Genomic DNA, 9,035 nt, shown 5'->3' with positions numbered 1-9,035 from the left:
AAAAAAGATTTTTTTATCATTGTTCTAGCAAATACCAGATTATCTCATAAAGAAGGTTTATTCCTATGAGTTTTCAGCTCTATTTCTGAGTGCAGAGGTATGGGAAGTGAGCGATTCTGTCACCTGCCTAATTCTATCCTCAAAACAATGAGAGACTCTTAGCTACTATATAAATGTGTTTGTTTGTTTGTTTGTTTTTAGGTTCAAAGAAGCATGGGAAGCTGGGTAGGAAGACTTGTAACTTAAAGGTGACTATTTGAACATTGTTTTGTTCCTAGCAATGTTAATGAAACAGAAGAAACCAAAATAAAATCCTGAACCTTTCAAACACTCATGTCTGGTAGCTCACGTTTTCCATTATTTGACTTAATATAAAGTAACATTCTGGTGGGGCACCAACTTTTAGTTAACTATTTGAACAGTATCTATTGATCATTTCTGCAAGCATACAGTTAAACAAAGAACAAGAGATCAGAAAATTTATAAATGGCGTAAGTGGGAAAATGTCATGCTCTGAAAAGAAAACGTGAGCTATGTTAGATCGGTGAGTTGTGCTGCTGCATTATCTAACCTTGCTCCCATGGTCAGGGATGAGGTTTGTGGCAGTGAAAAGACTCCACTGTATTTGAATCATGTAGTGCAAACAGTACCTAAGTATGTGCTTACAGAAATTGCAAGTTCCATGCTGATTGCAGGTAGGCTTACTTGTATGTTTTCATTTACACGTCTAAATATTCTTCTGAATGGGTGTGAAGTAAAGGTCAATTTTTTCAAGATTGTATTGGATTTTTTAAAAAATGCACTAGAGTAGTATGTCTGCAGAACTTATTTTATTTGCCTTCCAGATAATTCTTTCTAGTGTAAATCACTATGTTGTTCCGTATGCCTAAAGACAACTTCAATTATTGTATTATTTTATACATTGCATTTTCACAACAACAGATTTGGCATACAAAAGCAATGCAGTGAAAACCCACAATTCCATAGTGGCATTTTCTTGAGTACTACATTTGGCATTCTATTGCAGTATGGCAAATGTAAAACCAATGTGAGCATAAAATACATTCTAGGTTTGGACTAAACAGAATTCAGTTCCTATCTGGACTTCCCAAATACTGAGTGAGTTTCAGTTCATGTATCAGCAGAACAACTGTACATTTAGGTCTATTATGCATACAATATGTGTTTGCACACACTAATCTGAAGCAGTAAGTGTAATTCAATTATCTTTAAATGTAGTGATTATGTGCCTGCCATTTCAGAATTTCTGAAGCACTTGGCATCTCTGTTTTGTAGTCTGGTAAAAAAATACAAGCTTTTGGTTTTTAATTTTTTTTGTCCAACCCTGAACATGTTGGAAATCATATTTAAAAATTGTGCCTAGTTCTGATTCTTTTTCAGTGTGGAATTAAATTTTATATGTTCATAGAGTTATACCTTTCAGAAAGATTTTGGGTCCTTTATAAACATACTTATAGCCCCTAAAGATGATAATTTTAAATACAATTTGATTTTCTTCCCATGAAAGAAACTTGAATTGGGAATAATATAATAATTACAGCACATTACATACTAGAAACTTACAAGAAATTATGTGTATACCTTTTACTTTTGGTAACATCATCTTTCCTTTAAATAAAAATTTATTTTTTGTATGGTGCCATTGCATTATGTGATGCTGTCTTATAGCAGAAAAAACTGTGTGATTTCAAACAAATAAATAAGTGAATGTCCAATATTAAGTCCTCATTGCTTTTAAGAGTAATTAAGTTGCTCTCATTTTTTAGAAATTACAATTAGAATGCTATTCTGTTCCTTGCAAGTCCTCTCTGTGGATAAGATTCCAGAAAATATAATATTCTGGGACTCCATGAAATTTTTTTTTCTTCCTAGATTTTGGAAGTTTCGACATCATCAAGTTAATCTGAAAAAGCCCATAAATCCACCATATAGATGTAGAGTATGCTGAAGAGGTCCTGTGTTGTAATAAAAATAATAATGACACTGTAATTAGAAAGATCAACAGTTTGCTTGCATTTTTTAAACTTCATTAAATTGCCTCTTTTTTACTGTAAAGGACCAATTAAGTCATGCATGTAGCTGTATTCTTGTGATATCAAATGTAAAGATTACATTGTGTTTAAATGAAAACAACAGGCACACGTTTAAAAAGAAGATGAAGAAATGTAAATATATTTGATTAATAAAACATTTCTATTACTGTACCCTAAGTCTTTGTCTTATGTTAATATTACTTATGGAATTTTGTCTGCACTCTGCAGAAAATTAAATATGCTAGAGTGATTGTGCATTGAAGGTAGCCTCAAATAATCAGCATCCCTTGCTGAGGTTGTCATTATCAGTTTCCAAAAAGTGTTTGCAGCTTGGAAGTTGCAAACTCTTGCAGTCAGAAGAGAGTGAGATCAAGTTTAGGTTTCTTTGTCACTGAGTCTCACAACTACAATGGATGTATTGCTGAGAAAATGCCACAGTTATGCTCAAGCAATTTCTCAAATGTATTTTGGAATGATTTTCTACAGATTATGATGTAAATCATGCCATATAATAACTAGGTTTTTCTATTTTGCCTACTTTAGTGCTGGGCTTTTGTGTGGCTGAGTAATTTTCTTTTACCTGAATCCTGATTAAAAGGATCACCATCTAGTGGGCTAAGACAGAATTTCAAAATTGCAGTTGATGAGGACTCGGAACTCATCATCAGAAGTCACTCTAAAACCGTAGCTGAAAGCAGTAACCATGCTCCACTGCAAAGGACCTTCAGTGCATTTTTCAGCATTATTTCACTGCCACTGTGTGTGTCAAAGAACAGTGATTAGTTTGCTAAGTTACCCCTTGTTCCACTTGAAAAAGTATCACTTGAGTATGCAAAAAATATGTCAGTTTCTGTAATTTTTCATGTTGTATGACCTTTTACATAAGCACAAGAACCACCATGGTAGAATCATTGTGCAAAACTACTGTATTTGAGAAAATACTCAGGTAAATCTGCCAGCAGACTGCCTGCTGATTTGCAAGTAGCAGGGATAGTCAATCATTCAAGGCAAGTTTCTCTACATCCAAGAAAAGTTCTTTCTAACAAGAATTGCATTGACTCATACACTGTATGAGATTATATCACCAAATCCGCATAATCTGTCATGAGCTAATGAGACACAAATGTCTAAAGGGGGTGGCGGGTGGAGGAGTCCTTTGGCTGGTGGCCCAGTCTATGATATAGAAAAGTCCTGGGGTCCACCACTTTGAAACTCTTTGGGTGCATGATTTAGAAGGGGGAGACTCAGGTCTGCTAATATTTTTCTTTTAACTCATTTACTGAACTTTTTTAGTGGCACTGAGGACCAGCAGCATGCTGCTTGCTTAATTTGCCTCTGAATGTATTCACTGAGATCTGGGGAAGAATCAATCTGATAATAAAGTACAAAAAACCAGGAAAACTAGATAGCATCAGTTTTAATGTTTGGTTTTTGTTGGTTTTTGTCCAAATAAAGTGGACACTTGCTCTCAAACAAGTCAACAAGACACCAGCAGTAACCAAGTCACTGCACACACTGCTTAGGCAGCCTCCTTGGCACCAAAAAAGTATCTGCCAGTTAAAACAAGTCTAATGACTTAACACCACAAACCCAAGCTACACTTGAACTGATGACACACAGATGTTGAAGCTGCAATCTGACCTCCATGTACTGAGTGTCAGTTTCCCTGTCCTCAGACTTACTTCTTTTCATACTTGCTAAAATCAGTCAACAAGACATTTTGAGAGAGACTTGGCCAGCCTCATGTTCCATGGTTGCAGGGGATCTGACAGCCTTTTGGACTAATTAATATAATGCAGGGTGCTTAATACACCCAGATTCCTGGTGAAAATATATGCCAATAATTGTACCGCAATAATTAGGTTCCTAAAAATTAGATGTGCTGAAAGCCAGTGCATCAAATGGGGGACTTATTTTTCTTCTCAGTATTTCCTGGTGGCCACCCTGAGGACAATCAGCTAGCCAAGGGACAACCACAGGTAGCTGCTTTGCTCTGAATCTGAATCACTTATATATGTGTAAAATAAGAACCACAGATATCTGAACATAGCCACAGGTGATTTCATATTCATGTAAGTAAGGACATCAGAAAACTAATGGTGTAGAAGACCTGGATAACCAAACACAGTTGGAACTGGTCCAAGGACATAGGAAGGGAGAAGCATACAGTCTATCACAAAAATAACCAGAATCTTCCCACTCAGAGTGTCTCATCTTAGAACAAGGCATTGACAAACCTCAATTTTTTTAAAAAATATATTTTTATTAGAGATAACATAACTTTATAGACACCCACTATCTTGGAAAAGGGTATTAATGAAGCCTGGGCCATCCATTATAGCTGTAGTTATATTACTACCTTTCTCCCCGTTGTTGTCTTCTCCACCAACCACAGCAGATGAATGATATTAATATTTCTCCATGGATTTAAACTTTTTCCAGTCCTTAGTCTTCTCCCCCCTCCCATCTTGCCTGTTATAATTTTCATCTATTATACTTCTATTTTTCTTTTCCCCTCTGACATTACTGTATTCAATCATTCTTCTCATCTCTACAGTTTCTCCAAATAAGTTTGCAAATGACCAGAGGAGGAACTTGTATTTGTTTATATTGGCACAACAAGTCATAGAAATACATTTTTTTTATAATCTTAGCCTCAATAGAATGAGTCAAACTATAATAGTCATGCAGAGTTTTCAACCTGGAATTTATTTTTTTTTTTAGGAAGCCAAGAACATTTTAGCCTAAAGCACACACTACAGAGATCAAATAATTCTTCTGGAAGCTATTTAGCTTTTTTCCTTTTTTATTAGCCTTATAACAGGACAATAGTTTTCTGTATTTCCCATGGCATAAAAGTAATTATATACGCAGTAAATAAAAATTTTCATCAGAAAAATATTTTCTATCAAGCAAAAAAAGAGCACAATAAATGCAAACACTGAACCATATTTGTAATGCCTGTGTGTTTCTTTGGGTCTCTCTTAATTTTCTCTTTTTTTTTTTTTTTAATATATAAAGCCAGTTTCTTCTACTTATGCATAAAATCCTGAATAATGGGGATAAGGTATTGCTGTAATAGTAATTGCACCACTTCTTTCTGCACAAAGAGGTTCTGCAGTAGTGTCTGATCAGTCTGTGATAACAACAAATTGTAACTCCCATCTCAGTTTTTGGAACAGCTTATGTGACAAAGATATATGTTCCATGACCATAGGCAGACACAGCTGAAAACAGTATCTGACTATTAACATCAGTTGAGCTTGTTTTTATTTAAAAGCTAAAGATACGACAATGTTTGCACTCGTTTTTTTGGGAGGGTAGAAGATCTGGGACATTTAAGCTCTGAAGGAAGTTTAGAACCATATTGTGTCAGCCCTCTATCTTCCTAGTTTTGCTTTGCTCTGTGTCAATAGTAGAGCTCCTAGAGAAAGATCTTCCTTCAAGTACACATTATCAATAAAAATTTTTCAGACTGTTTTTAATTTTTTTTCTGTCAGAGTTTGCTCTCTAGAGAAGTAAAGGGTTTGCTTGAAGTGGGGGGAAAAAGAAAAAAAAAGAGAGAAAAAAAGAAGACAGAAATATCTTCTATAAGTTCTAGGGGAAAATAATTTTAAATATCTCAATAAAATGGGCTAATTTATGCATGACTCCTCTCTTCAAGAGCTCATTTTCATCTAAAAATATTTCAAGAGACGTTTCCTGCTTAGATCTAATTACTGAAGGAAAAAATTATGAACATTTTTATACTACAGATCATGACACGCTGTAGAGTTTAATGGATGGTTCTTCTGTGCAAGTTTTTGAGTAACATTGTTGATTTTAAAATCATTGCTTTACTATTTACTGTGGCTGGAAAAATACTGTGGAGAAAAATTTCTCCATCAGTCTTGCATGGTCATATGACCTTAATTCACCCCAAGTTAAGTCCTAATGGAGTGAATGCATTGTGCACATGATATGTATTAGCAAGTTATACTGTAGATTATGGAAGAATTTTAAGCCAAGTGTGGCTTTTCTCTTCCCTCTCCTTTGTTTGCTGGCACCTTTGTAGTTTAGGATTTTCCTGTGTTAAATAAGGCTGCTGGTTACCTCCCTTTCTGCCAACAGCCTAAGCACAAGGGATCTTTGCCCACAAAATCCCATGGCAGTCCCACGGATATCTCAGTAAGTAGCATGCTTCTAGATTGTCTTCAGATGTAAAAATTCCCAGATCTGCTTCCACCCCAGTAAAAAGCAGTACAGCTTCCTTTATATTATTGGCTCTTTATCTAAAACAATCCTGTGGTAATGATCCAGATGTTTGTTTTGATTTTACCTTGTTTTCTGTTGTGATGTTTGCTATCATGGAAATCACACGATTCAGAATCTGCAGAAGAGAAAGGGAATCTGTGTCAATCTCAATTTCTTTTTGTCTCAATTTGGTTTGTAGCCTTCTCACATTTGATTGTGTCATTAACAGCACAAGTAAAATCGCAGGAACCAAACAGATTACCAGGTTGAATTAGGAGATAAGCCTGAATAAAACAGCACAGAGAATATATGTTGATATAGTAAAGACATTAAAAATTATCTTTCATTTCTATTACAGCAAAGCTGAGATATCACTACACTAGATTTTTTTTCCTAATCCCCGCAGTTTTTACATGTGTAATAAATTAATTGTCAAAGTACCTTGAGTGATGGCTTCATGTAAATTTTTTCTGGAGGGAGGGGAGCTGTTTTGCACAAAATGCTTAACCTATTCAACCTACTTAGTGAGGCTGAGATGATGCAATCTATCCTCAAATCTGTCACAACCATAGCTGTAGTCATTTAAAATAACCAATCCAATCATCCAGCTCTTGATTGTTTGATGTTCTTTCTGGCTTTACACTTTTGATTAAGAGGCTCAGCAAAGAGGTGAAGTTGCAGAATAGCAAAGGGTTCCTTGACCTAAAGAACTTGAAGTCAGCAGGTCACATATAGTGACTGTGATTTATTGAACAATAAACACAGCCTCTTTCTTTCCTCACTGATCTATTTTTGCAGGCAACATATTCTTGTTCAGAGGACACATGCAGTGAACTTTCAGAAAAATTATTCAGCTTCAATGTAAAATAAAATGTACCTGTGATTCTGCCTAACTATAATCATGTATTATAATAGATTCATCATCAGAAATTAAATAAACTAATAATAATCGTCCATGCTACTGAAGAATGCAATTATTCTGTTCTAAAACAAAGAAAACCACTAGATCTCATTATATTAAAAATAAAACTTCAACAACAAATCTACTCTGGAGAGAATAATTTTAAATTTTGGTCAGAGAATAAAGAACATTTTTTTGCATATATTTTTTGTTTAGGTCCTGTGCCTAGTACAAAACCAGGGATTTGCAATGAGAAAAGAGAAACGTGCTGTTTGAAGTGGGGTTTTTTTTGTGGGGGCATTAAAAAGAAAATAAAGGAAAGGAGGGAGAAACGCAACAGGAAAAAATCCTAATAGCATGCATCGTTTAATTTGTAATGATTTTAAGAGATGGCTTAAGCTAATCACAAATAACCAAAGATCTAGGCCAGATTTAAGCCATGATTGTTTTATTATTTTTTGCCTATCATGTTTTTCTTAGTAAGTGTCTCTAGTAGTCAGTAAGTAATCTTACTTATCTGTGAAACTCATGGATGTCACACTCTCTTCCTTGTATATATACAGGTACACATGCAGGCATTCACCCTCATTCTCCCTCTCTCTAATCTTTATTATTTCTTTCTTCTTTAAAGATTCAGACTTTTCAGAACTGAAAAGAAAATGCAAAGGTAAGGGAATAAAGATATTAAGTTGAGATCTTGTAAAAACAAGAAAAAAAATTCTACCAGGAGATCTTACTGCCTAACTTTAATAACCTTAACTAGAACATGTATATGTCGCACATAAATTTTTCATTAAATTTACTTTTGAAATAAGCATTTAATTTGTTTCTGACTTCACAAAACCACATTTTGCCATGCATTAAACCAAGGTAATCTTCCATATGATAGGTCATCTGACTATTCTTACACACAGTAGTACTTGGGACTTTTTGACAATCATTACCCTGCATTTAAAATTAAATGCACCATAAAGAAATTAAAAATAAGCTTATTTTAGCCGAAGTCTTTCCAAATGAGATGGATGACTGCTATTCTGCTCCAAGAGATTTCATCCAGCATACCCTGCCTTGGAGAGGGCGATTGCACCCTCATTGTTCAGCTGCCCCACTCTGGGGACTCTGCGAGCCCTGTGCAACCTCTGATCTCTAATAGGGTGAAAACCTGAATGTGAAACTTGCAGAGCAATTAAAAGCCCAAGAAGAGGAAGACCACATTTTGTATTGCATCACAAACTTAACCATGATCAAAAAGTATGTATATATAAAAAGATAAACAAAGAATGTCTTCAAATATCAATTGTCTAATAAAGACAATGATGTTTTCAGCAAGGAACTTCAGGGTTAGAAGCTCAAGCTTTGTGTTTACTTGTTTGCTTGCAATGGAGTTTTAAATGAGTACAGCCTGATGTGGAAAGCCAGTAACCCAGGGGCTGGCACCACATTTTGTCCAGGGGCTTTTTTTTAATGCTCCCACACATGTCACTATAGATCTGCAGTGCCTGAGAGGAAAGGTACCCAACACCAGTTCTGGGACCATTTATGTGACATAATTTATGTTTTTAACGCTCTTCCATGGTACCCCTGTGTTTCCAAATGCTTAAAGCTACTAGAAATAAATGATTTCTTTCCACTACAGCTCAAAGTGCCAGAAGGCAGGAGAAATTTAAACACAACTAAGATCAACATTGTGAGTTTACTTGGCCTCCACATCTAGCAACACAGTCATAAATTTCTTAGGCTTTTTATTTGAGAATTTAAAAGGCCTTTTAGATTCAGCAAGTTTTCTATAACAATGTTTCTCTATACGGCTTGTAATGTAGGAAATCCCAAGGCTTGCATTGGCATTG

Source organism: Camarhynchus parvulus, chromosome Z (assembly GCF_901933205.1).
Source record: "Camarhynchus parvulus chromosome Z, STF_HiC, whole genome shotgun sequence".
NCBI lineage: Eukaryota > Metazoa > Chordata > Aves > Passeriformes > Thraupidae > Camarhynchus > Camarhynchus parvulus.
This window is presented reverse-complemented; position numbering follows the sequence as displayed.